Source organism: Panthera pardus, unplaced genomic scaffold, assembly GCF_024362965.1.
Source record: "Panthera pardus isolate Hobbes unplaced genomic scaffold, ASM2436296v1 HiC_scaffold_2, whole genome shotgun sequence".
NCBI lineage: Eukaryota > Metazoa > Chordata > Mammalia > Carnivora > Felidae > Panthera > Panthera pardus.
Window position 1 is genome coordinate 26,779,599 of NW_026526765.1, and position 13,040 is coordinate 26,792,638.

A 13,040-nucleotide genomic window follows, 5' to 3' on the forward strand; every position below is an offset into this window, starting at 1 on the left:
CCGATTCTGTGTCTCCCTCTCTCTCTGCCCCTCCCCCGTTCATGCTCTGTCTCTCTCTCTGTCCCAAAAATAAATTTAAAAAAGTTGGAAAAAAAAATTTAAAAAAAAAATGGGCAGAGGACTTAAATAGACATTTTTCCAAAGAAGACATTTAGATGGTCAACAGACACATGAAAAGACACTCAACATCACTCATCATCAGGGAAATACAAATCAAAATCACAATGAGATATCACCTTAAACTGTCAGAATGGCTAGTAATCAAAAAAAAAAACAAAACAAAAAAACCAAGACATAACAATGTTGGCATGGGTGTAGAGAAAAGAGAACCCTCATGTACTGTTGGTGGGAATGTAAACTGGTGCAGCCACTGTGGAAAACACTATGGACATTCTTCAAAAAATTAAAAATAGAAATATCATAAGATCTAGTAATTTCACTACTAGGTATTACCACCCCCACAAAAAAAAACTAAAAACACTAATTTGAAAAAATATATACACCCTATGTTCATTGCAACATTATTTACAACAGCTAAGATATGGAAGCAACATAAGTGTCCATTGTTGAATAGACAAAGAAGATGTGATACACACACACACACACACACACACACTGGAATATTACTCAGCCATAAAAAATAAGATCTTGTCATTTATAACAACATGGATGAATACAGAGGGTGTTATGCTAAGTGAAATAAGTCTGGAGAGAAAGACAAACCTATATGGTTTCACTTATATGTAGAATTTAAAAGACAAAACAAAGTAGAAACAGACCCATAATACAGAGAACAAACTGATAGTTGCCAAAGGAGAGGAGGATGGGGGAATGGGCAAAATGGGTGAAAGAGAGTGGGAGACACAGGTTTCCAGTTACGGAATGAATAAGTCATGGAAATAAAAGGCACAGCATGGGGAATACAGTCAGTGGTATTGTAATAGTATTGTATGGTGACAGATGGCAGCTTCACTTATGGTGAGCATAGCATAACCTATAGAGTCTTCCAATCACTGTTTGTATACCTGAAACTAATATAACAGGTGTCAACTATACTTCAACTTAAAAAAAAAAAAAAAGCTTATATGTCACAAAGGATAGCAATGTAATTTAACCTTTTCTTTTTTATTTTTTTAACTTTTTAAAAAATGTTTAATGTTTTATTTTTACATATATATATTTGAGGCACAGAGAGAGAGAGAGAACACAAGCAGGGGAGGGGCAGAGAGAGGGAGACAGAATCTGAAGCAGGCTCCAGGCTTTGAGCTGTCAGTACAGAGCCCGATGTGGGGCTCAAACTCATGAGCAGTGAGATCATGACCTGAGCCTGTCAGACACTTAACCAACTGAGCCACCCAGTTGCCCCTAATTTAACCTTTTCTTGAAGCCACAAGGTTGTCATCATAAAGATCTTGTCATTTTACAAAGATGTATAACACAGTTTTGATTTTTTTTTTTTGAGTCTAGCATTTTTTTCCCCTTATTATAATCAGGCTATCTGCTATGGCTTCTTATTTTAATAGGCCTGCCTCTTATAGTTCCATTTCTGTTTCAAATCCTGCAGACTCATCTAAACCAAGAATTAGATTATGGTTCATTATGAATCATGTTCATTAAGAATTGCATGTTAGATAAGGTTCAAAGGATGATATAGAAATTAATGTTAATGGGTTTGATGCAGAGACCTTAAAGCGATTTCACTTTTCAAAGAAAGCCCTTTTCAACTTACTTTCTATTCAGGGCCATGTTAAGAAAGGAAAACCTCAGGTTGCTAAAGTCTAAACTTCAGATAAGCCAGGTGGTTGTGAATTTTGATTTCCATTTTCATTCACAGCTACCCAATTTCTTACATTCTCCTGTGAATTATTTTCAAACAAGACAAAGTAGTAATCTCTGAGTAATGTTACTTTTTTGTTCCAGTGTTATTGGTATAATTTTAAGTCATACAAATTTGTATAATCTAGCCCCCAAATTGCTCTTATTAATAGTTCAGGAAGAAAAAGAAACAAAAACCATTATCAAAGTTGATAATTGATGTAAAACATCATTTCCAAGCATTGTTCAGTTTAAAGACAGGAAAGTCCCCTGGACTAGAAGTCAAGAAATTGACTAAGTCATTTTATCTATCTAGTCCAAATAGTCTGTTTTTGTTTTTAATTAACTGACATGATTGAACAAAAATGATTTTTAAGGTCCCACCAGCTCTCAGATATCCTGGCATTTAAAATAAGATCTGAATAGCACAAAATCGATGAGAGAGCGACATCTAGTGGCTTTTTAGTTTATACACATCCCGACTAACAATTCCAATGAATTACTGATTACTACAGTAATCACTGATTACTACAATCTCATACATTAAAATATTTAGAATTTTACAACATAGATGAATCTAGACAGTCATCTAGTTCAAACCTCTCACTTTACACTCATGACAACTGAGAACCAAAGTGGCCATATCCTTGCTTAAAGACACACAGCTAAAGGTTACCCAAAGTCTACTGACTCTAAATCTGGTGTGCTTGTGTTTTACAATTTTATGTTCCCCACAAAAGCCAACAAAGGCAAGAAACAATACCATAAAAGACCAAGGAGATTTTATTCCTTTGTGCAAGATCATTATCTGTTGATGGTTATCATACTGTTTTGTAATGTTTGTTTACATGTTTAACTGACCCCATTCATTAGTCATGAGTTTCATGAGGCTAGGGACCCCAGTTCTCACTCATTTTTGCAGCCCCAGCACCTAGAGTTATACTGAACCTATCATTCAGGCTCAAATCTATTATCTTTCATCTATCTACCTAACTATCACTCAAGGTTTAATAACATACCATCAATACATTATTTTTAAATTCATTGAGGAGTGTGTAATTTTATAAAATAAGAATGTAACTGTATTTTACGTGTGGCCAAAAACAAGACAAATTTACTGAACTATTTTTTCCCAACTCTCTTTTGGAAAACTACCTGTCTCTATTCCACATCACTCAGACGGGGCTGACCGAGTCTTTCTCAGCCCCAGAAGTTCATGATCTAGGGCTGGCCAGTATCACTTTGTCTTCTCCCTAGCCAAAGTGACTGGTTTGGGGACTTTTCTGCTGAAGCCACTGGGAAAGATGCCTCCTCTTTGTCTGGAATCTTGAGCTATACATGTTTAAAGATGACACAGACTTGGAATAGTCAGTGGCCATTCTTCCTGCCACATGGAAAAAGCTCCCCTAAAAAGAGAGAGCAGATGAAGGAAAACAGAGATAGAGACAGTGGCCTGGCATTTTCAAATACCCTGAATCTGGCCATGCATTTTCTTTTTGCTTAAACTATCTTAAATGGGCTTCTGTCCCTTGAAAATAAGTGCTGATAACACTAAAATATGTGGCTTAAAAAGCAATTGAGGACAAGTCTTTAAAATTTAGTTCCCATCTGTTTCCATGTAAAACAAGGCAACAGTATCACTTGATGTGAATAGAAAGCCATATCCTAGATATGAAATATGAATTATCTCTTCCTCTTTCTCCAAATGCCTGTAGAATGCATTACCTGATTCCATAATTGAATATTTATTGATAGCCTCTATGTTGAGATATTTTATTTCTTTAAGCATATTGTGAACTTCCCAAAGGTACAAATCACAGAATAGCTTAGAACAAATCAGGGCCCCTGGGTGGCTCAGTTGGTTAAGTGTCCTACTTCAGCTCAGGTCATGATCTCATGGTTCGTGGGTTCAAGCCCTGCATTGGGCTCTATGTTGACAGCTCAGAGCCTGGAGCCTGCTTGGGATTCTGTGTTTCCCTCTCTCTCTCTCTGCCCCTCCCCCACTTTTGCACACACGCACTCCCTCTCTCTCAAAAATAAACGTTAAAACATTTTTTAAAAGATGATTCTTTTTTTTTAATGTTTATTTTTGACGGGGGCAGGGGGGTCAGAGAGAGGGAGACACAGATTCTGAAGCAGACTCCAGGCTCTGAGCTGTCAGCACAGAGCCTGATGTAGGACTTGAACTCATGGACCATCAGATCACTACCTGACCCGAAGTCAGACACTCAACCGAGCTACCCAGATGCCCCTAAAATTTTTTTTTTTAAAAAGAAAAAAGCAAGCACTTAGTGAATATTTCTTAATGTGTATAAGGTCTAAATTGTGTATAACTATTTAGTTATATATAACATCCTCAGAAAATATTTTATGAGAATTATTTCAAATGAAGAAAAAAGAATTTCCTAATTAAATAAAACTTGCAATAGGGAGAGACTTATTATGTAATTTGCAGAATTGCCTCCTAAGTGGTTCATCTCATGTGGCTGTGGCTGCTAGTTTCCCACTAAAATCTGTTCTTCCCAACAGAAATTAAGCCAGGTACGTGACTATCCAGGTAGAGACTGAATTCCCCAGCCTCCCTAGAAGCTATGTAGCTAAGATTGGACCAATGGGACATGAATAGAAGTGATTATATGCCACTTCTGGGTCTGGACGTTACAAAATTTAGCTTGAGAAATTTCATTATCTTTTTTCCTTTTTTTGTACATTGAAATACAGAAGTGCCAGTAACGCATACAGATGAGAACAATTCTCTATGCCAGGAGTCAGTAAACTATAGTCCACAGACCAGCCACCTGTTTTTTTTGTTTTTTGTTTTTTTTGTAAATAAAATATTGGAACACTGCTAGTCCATTTGTTTACATAGTGTCTATAGCTGCTTCTGCACTACAGTGACAGAGTTGAGTAGTTGCAATAAATACTGTATTGGCCTGCAAACCTACAATATATACTATCTGGCTCTTTCAGAAAAAGTTGCCAGACATAGGGAGTCACTATGGCTAGGGGAAAGCATAAATGTTCCACCATGGTCTATTTGGTTCCAGAAAGGTTATACCACCAGAGGGCTCCACTTTAATTGACCCTGCAAGCTGAGAAGAACTGAGCCAACTATATACGTCCTCAAACTAGCTCAGTGGCTCAGATTGAATTCCCAGTATCAACCCTGCTAAGGCAGTTCTTGAGAAGATGAATTAGGATTATCCAAAAATTCAATGGGAAGGTGTAATAGTTAATTTTGTGTGCCAACTTGACTAGGCCATGCGGTGCCCAGACATCAGTAAAACATTTCGGGGGTTGTGTCTGTGAGCATGTTTCTAAGTAAGAAAAACATTTCAATGAGTAGACTGAGTAAAGCAGATTACTCTCCCTAATGTGTGTGGGCCTCATCTAATCAACTGAAGGCCTGAACAGAACAAAAAGGTTGAGTTAGAGGGAACTCCTCTTGCCTGATTTATTTGAGCTAGAACATCGGTCTTTTCCTGCCTTCAGACTCCAACTGAAATATCAGCTCCTCTTGGGTCAGAAGATCTCCTTCCGGCTTTCAGACTAGAACTTACACCACTTACACCACTACTTTCCTAGATTTCCAGCTTGCTGACTGCAGATGTTGGGACTTAACCTCCATAATTATGTAAGCCAATTCCTGATATTCTGATAACAAATCAATCTCTCTCTCTCTCTCTCTCTCTCTCTCTCCACACACACACACACACACACACACACCCCCTATTAGTTCTGTTTCTCTGGAGAACCTTAATACAGAGGATATTTAAAAGACATATATGTTAATCACCCATATATTCCTATACAAAACAGAAAATATGTTTCCATTCATAATCGCAAGTCATCATAATTGCATCACTAGGTAATAAACTATAAGGGAAAACATGGATATGTGCAGATTGTGTGTGTGTGTGTGTGTGTGTGTGCAGATTTGTTTGAAATAAAAATGAGCTGGTGGTGTCATTCAGTTAGAAAACCAGAATAGCCTAGAACAGGTGGTCCTTTACCAATAAGCACTCAAAGTCTACATATTCAAAAGCATTTCCAGATTATTACCTTAATACACAATTTTCCTTTAGATTTGATCATGTCCAAAGACATGCACAGGTGGAGGTTCATCCTTTCAGACCAGTGTTCTCAGTTGGGTGTGATTTTGCCCCCACAAGACATTTGGCATGTCTGGAGACACTTTTGGTTGTCATAACCAGGAGAAGGATATTACTGGCATCTTGTGTGTTGCTGCCAGGGATACAGCTAAGCATCCTACAATGCATAGAACAGCTCCCTCGCCAACAAAGAATTATTTTGGCTCAAAATGTCAATAGTGCTGAGGTTGAGAAAAACCCTGCTTTAGACAAAAGATTGTGCTATCTGAGTGAGATAACATATCAAAGTCAAACAGTCATTTATTTTGTGAAAATGAATTCAGAACCTTTCCTGGAAGCTGGTTTTCATGGAGAAAAGTGCATAGAAGAATGTGAGGTTCCTGAGTACCTTCAGGGAATGGCAGAGGTACCCCACAAAGAAATGAGAAGGGAGAAACACCAAAGACAAATTACACACATTTACAAATTTACAACTCACTTTAGAGGAAAGCATGCCCTTTGGAGAGGAGGTTCAGAACTTCCAAAAAGCTATTCAAATTCAAATTCCTAGGAGGGAAGGAGCCTATGATTTCTTGTGTGCATCAAACTTGAGCTTTAGTTTCTAGAAGAACTCAATTGGTTCTTCTCTGACAAAATTAAGCAGAAAACTATGAGTTAAAAAGTAAAGAATCAATGCCTGAGCTGTGTCTCTAGACCAGTGTCTCTAAGCCCTGGGTGTCAGACACCAGGCATTAAACCCACCCTCCTACCCCAAGAGGGCACTGTGGTAACTAATGCTTAAAACCTAGCTTAACTTGCTCTTTCTTTCCGTGCAGATAGCCTTCTCGCAGCCATGGTGAATGTTGCTAAAACCCACTGGACTTTCTGTAAGAAGTGTGGCAAGCACCAAAGTGACACAGTACGAGAAAGGCAAAGATTTTCTTTATGCAGAGGGAAAGAGGCATTATGACAGGAAGCAGAGTGGCTATGGAGGGTAAACTAAGCCTACTTTCCAGAAAAAGGCTAAAACTACAAAGAAGATTATGCTGAGGCTTGAATGTGTTGAGCCCAACTACAGATCTAAGAGAATGCTGGCTATTAAGAGATGCAAGCATTTTGAGCTGGAAGGAGATAAGAAGAGAACAGGCCAAGTGATACAGTTCTAAGCTTCATATTTGTTACATTATGAAGACAATAAAATTTTGAGGTTATGTTCATTTCAAAAAAATAAAATAAAATAAAACCTGGCTTAACTTAAGTCAGCTTAACTCCAAGCCTCATGTATTACCGGGATCCTGGCAAGAATAGCTGGAATTCACAAACTGGGTAATTTTGAAGAAACTTTAATAAAAGAACTATTTCCAAAGATATGAGCATGATACAGGGAAAGCTCAGGAGATAGTGCACTACTTCGTACTAATAATACCACCTTTACTCTTGAAGGGGTATTTGGAGGGAGCATTTCTCTAACCACTGGATTCAGAGAGCTGCTTAGGAAGGACAGCCTAATGAGGGCTATGACATTCAATCAAGAGATGCAGCCAGGCCATGAAGACCCTAAAAGAAAGCAACTGAGAAATAAATATATTCGTTTCACTCCCTTTGCTTCTTCTTTTTTAAAATTTTTAAAAATGTTTATTTTTGAAGGAGACAGAGCATGAGTGAAAGAGGGGTAGAAAGAGAGGGAGACACAAGAATCTGAAGCAGGCTCCAGGCTCTGAGCTGTCAGCACAGAGCCCAATGCAGGGCTTGAGCCCATGAAGGGTAAGATCATGACCTGAACCAAAGTTGGATGTTTAACTGACTGAGCCACCCAAGCGCCCCAGCCCCCTCGCTCCTACTGATCACCTTCTGGTGCTTCTCGTCAACAAAATCCAATGGGAACTGAGAAAGCAAGAGGATCATTTGATGAAGGTCAGTGTCTGAATCCATTCAGGCTGCTATAACAGAATACCATAGAGTAGGTAGGCGGCTTATAAACAACAGAAATTTATTTCTCGTAGTTGGAGGCTGAGAAGTCCAAGATCAAGGCACCAGAAGATTTGATGTGTAGTGAGAGCTGCTTCCTGGTTCATAGATGGCTGTCTTCATGCTTTATTCTCACATGGTGGAAGGGGTAAGAGAGCTCTCTACAGTCTATTTTATAAGGGTATTGTCTAATTTGCTCATATTGCCACCATAAAATGCCATGGACTGGGTGGCATATAAACGTAGAAATTAACTTCTCACAGTTCTGGAGGCTGGGAAATCCAAGATCAAGGCACTAGCAGATGTGATGTCTGGTAAGAGCCATTTCCTGGTTCATAGATGGCTATCTGCATGCTGTGTCATGGCGGAAGGGGTGAGAGAGTTCTTTGCAATCCTTTCTATGAGGACAATGGCTCCACTCACGAGGCCTCCACTCTCAAGACATAATCACCACCCAAAGGTCTCACTTCCTAATACCATCATATTGGTGGCTAGGATTGCCACATAGAATTGTTGGGGAGACACAAACATTCAGTCTATAATAGTCAGTCTCCAAGTCAGACCCAGGGGAAGAGTAGGAAGTAGATCTTGAGGAATGCATTCTTGTCCTTAATTCAAATGAAAACTTTGTGTCACCAATACATAGCAACCATTTTATTCTGATTGATACCCATTCATTCACGTTCTCACCTGAAAACTAAATGTTAGCCAGCATCATTATTCTTCATATTATAAGGAAGGGTGGAAACAATGAGAAAAAGAAAGTTAAATAATATCTAGCACAGCTGCTACAATCCCTACTTCTATAGCTGCTCACCAGCCTAAAGCTGGTAATCACGGCTGTCTTCTTCCCCCACTTACTTCAAAGTCCCTTTACCTTCTGATAGCATCTCAGCTGGATTCTTTAATTGGTAGGGATATCCAAATAATTTATTTCCATGGTATATAAGCCTTTGCTGACCTTGTCTTTATTGGACTGCCACAGTTTTACATTGAACAGGACTATTTGTCATGGCAGTATTATGAGGTACTCTAGTGATTCTCTGGGTCCTAAACATAATCTTCCCCATACCCACTGTAGAGTGGAAACCCAATTTCCTATTAATTAACAGGATTAGGCATCCTGGCTAGTACAGGGAGGTGTGGAGAAGGTAAGGAAGTAAAGCTAGATCCCAAATAAGGAAGACCACTTCCTTCTGCCTCCACTCCATACCACTACAATCCACTCTCTATGGGACAGAGTGACAATCCTAAAACAAATCTGATAGGCCCATTCCTTCTTACTGTTCTTCATTGCTCCTGGTAAAAAAGTCTGAACTCTTTATATATTGGCCATTATCTCTAAATTCTGCCTTTCTGTCCAGGACTTTCTTTTACCACTGCCCCATTTCTATGTGGGCCCTTATAGACACACAATTTTAAACATCTTTCAGTTTTGTTTTGTTGTTTTCCATGTGCTGAGATTACTCTTCACTTGCAAGATTGTCATTCAGCAAAGAAAAATTACAATTGTGATCTAAGTCCATACACACACACACACACACACACACACACACACACATATATATATATATAAAGAAACCAGGTAACATAACCTATTTGTCCTTGAAAACCTTTCTGGAACAATTAGCCAATAACATGCTATGTATTCAACCCTTGGTAAAGGTGCAATGCCTAATACAGTGACATAAAACAACATTTCTGTCTTCAGTTAGCTTTATAAATAATATGGAGACAATATTCTTAAACATTAAAATAAAAACTAAAAATGATAAAAGATATAAACACTAAGATCAAAATGAAACAGAAGTGCCTTCATATGCTTTCATATGATCATCTAGTTGCCAGGAAATAACTTAATGTTGGGGTAATGGAGTTTGTGAGAGGAAGAAACACAGATTTCGGAGACAAATAGACCTGTGGTCCATTCCTAGCCCTGATTTTACTAACTGTATAATGAACAAACCACTTAACTCTCCTAAATCTGTTTCCTCCATGATGAAGTACTATGCAGAATAATTAAGAGGATTAAATGAGTTGCTCAAAAGTAGTTGCTGTTATTAAGATGAGATTTCTACCTTGAACACATATATTTAAGTGAAAGACATCTAGACTGGAACCCGTTAAAAAGAAAAACACAGGCCCAAGATGGAGTCACTTATGCTACACCAAATCCCCAAACCAGGGCTTAATACTTAATCTAATTGCAGTTTCAACCTCCTTCAGAAATGTAGTTTTAACAGAACAATCAGGAATTTTCTGGTCAGCCCCAATGAGGTCATTTGCCAGGCAGGCCCCTTCCATCCCCCAAAGGATGATGAGGTAATCTGATGATAAGACCCCCAGGCCCCCCACCCCACAGACTCCCACCCCTGCTCTCAGGGAAAGTGACCTTGGTTGAAACATTTCTTTTTGCTAATGACTTCTTGTCCCACCATTCTTCCCATAAAACCTTTTCCATTTTGTTCTACTCCTCTGGAAGCTCCCCTCTACTTGCTAGATGGGATGATGCCAGATTCATGAATAGCTTAATAAAACCTATTAAATCTTCAAATTTACTCAGTTGGATTTTTGTTAACACCCTTGATATGTAAATGACTATCCAGCAGATAGAGGGCCCCTGACTGGTGAGAAGAATCCCATCTCTATCTATCTTGGAGGGAGAAAAGTCTCTGGAAAGAAAGTGGCTTCTGGCACCTTATGAGTAATGGGACGCACGCTGGTCCTATAGGCCTGCTTAGAAAAAGGGTGAGGTGGGATACTGAAAATGTGCCTCTCAACTGCCATGAGGCATATTAAGGTCTTCAATATTTGCTCGATTTCAAGAGAACTGTGTACCCAATATGTGCTCTAGAAATACACGGTAACTATGAGTTTGCTAAAGTCTTACACTAGGCTTTGAGAGATGGCAATGTTTAGATGGATCTGAATGGTAAGTACATGACCAAGTGAGCATAGACCAGGACACAGAAAAACAATATGTCAGTTTTCCTGGGGTACCTCTATTTCACTGAAAGTTAAAGGGCAGAGAAGAAACATAAACTGGAAAGCAATTAGGACCCAAGCTGTGAAGATGTTTTAATGCTAGGATAAAGACGACCATTGCTCCAGGCAATGAAAGACCATTGTAAGGTTCCCAGCAGAGAAGAAATAGGACAAAATTGAAGATTAATTCAGAGGGATATATCAGTATAGTTCCTAATGAACCTAGAATAAGTCTGAGAGGGTAATTAGCTAGAACATTCATTTCCCCAAACATAATTCACTTGTAGAGCCTTTTAGAGTTTGCAAAGTACTTTTCATACATCTACTTTCATTTAACTATCCCAACATGTTCCAGAATCATGTGTTATTCTTATCCTTATTTTATAGATGAAAAACACATACATCACACAGGGTCCCACCAGAGAACAGATGGCAAACTTGAATTAGAGTAATTTAAAGTATTTATTTACAGCAGGTTATAAAAGGATAGTCGAGGTGTAGAGAACCTGGGGCGAGTAATAGTGGGAAATCTGTAACCACTCCTAGGCCAGGAAGGGTGAAAAAAGCCAGCTGTACTGGAACCTACAAGCAAAGAGTTGTGTAGAAAGAAGTGCCCTGACATGAGCAGTGACCTTCAGCAGTAAAACATCAGCTGGCCAAGTCAACCTCCTCTCATGGAAGTGCTGGTGGAATAAATACCATGGTTTTGTTCTCTGCCCTCCCATCTCCTGTTGAGGGTCCCATAAATTGGAGGCAACAAGAAACTAATGACCCGTAAGTCTATGGATACAGGAAAAACCTTTTCCCCCTCAACAGCTTCTCTAGTCTCTCCCCCATATGAAAAGTTTATGTCCCTAACACAAAAGACATATGAAATCCCCTAAGACTGTATGGCATCATGGAGCAATGTTGGTTCAATAATATTCCCTCATGATACCTAAATGTTAGCTACCCCTGGTATTCTTCATATGTGAAAGAAGGAAAAGTCAAGTGAAGGGGAAAAGAAAGAAGTGATGTAAAACATAATTGCTACAATCCATACTTCTTCCTAATCATAAAAGCTAAGTTGGTAATCATAGCACCAGAACCAGCTTCATAGGTGTATTTCCTGTGTGGCCAAATGGAGCCCTGAATTCAGAATGGCTCTCTGAATTAGTTAATACTCTCCTATTGATATACTGAAGTTCTTGATAATATTTGAGCAAGGGGCCCCACATTTTTATTTTGCCCTGGGTTCTACAAATTATGTAGCCAATCCAGCATAGCTTCCTTTTTATAGCATCTATTCAAGTTAACTTAGCCTTTGTTGAAATTTGGCTGGACAGGATTCTTTACCACTAGGTAAAAGTAGATGACCCAAACCTTCCTTCCTTGCCTTTATTGGGTTTTCCAGTGAGTAAAACATTAGGTAAGGAAGTACTATAAAATGGCTCGTCAATATTCTGGATTCCTGACAAAATCCTCCTTTATGTAGCAGAAACCTATTTGCCCTCTACTAATCAGGATCAGTCATTCTGACCTGAACAGCAATCTTTAATTCTGCCTGTAGGTACAGCAGCCTATGGAGCCCCCAAAGGCCAGGAGGCAGTCCCAACCAACTCATCTGAATCATGACTGTACCCTCTTAGGGACTAGGACCTTCAAAATGATCCAGCCCACAGGTATAAGAATGAGAAGCAAAAATTCTTCAGATGAGTTATTAAGGGCTAATAATGAGAAACATCTCTCCTTTGTCCTTCAACTTATGAATTCTGGGCATGGAGTTAAAGGCCCTATATACTGGCAAAAATTTAGGGCATATACCCAATGGTATACTGGTAAATGTTTAACAACCAGCTCCCTGGGAAAACAATAAGCCCTGATTTGTAGGATTTGCCAGTTCTAAGGTATAAATATTCCCACTATGGCTAATTTCAAGCTACTAATGTCTGAATGCTGAGTTAGGAACAGATATGCAGTATATATAGTATTTTACCACACTGATAAAATAGACAAAAATGAGCTCAAGAACATAGACAATATTTAATGTAGTAAAATAATTAGGAAGTGGTAAGTTTTTAATATGTTATCTTTTAAAATATATTTAATTATAAATTTATATAATAACTATAAATTATAAACATATGTGTGTATGTAGCCAAAATGTAAAATTATTTTAAAATAAAATTTCTAAACTTTTTA

At 38.5% G+C, this 13,040-nt stretch overlaps 1 pseudogene; it reads left to right on the forward strand.

Moving 5' to 3' along the window:
• Positions 1–6,759: 6,759 nt before the first annotated feature.
• LOC109267687 (60S ribosomal protein L36a-like) lies at positions 6,760–7,072 on the forward strand (annotated as a pseudogene).
• Positions 7,073–13,040: the final 5,968 nt, after the last annotated feature.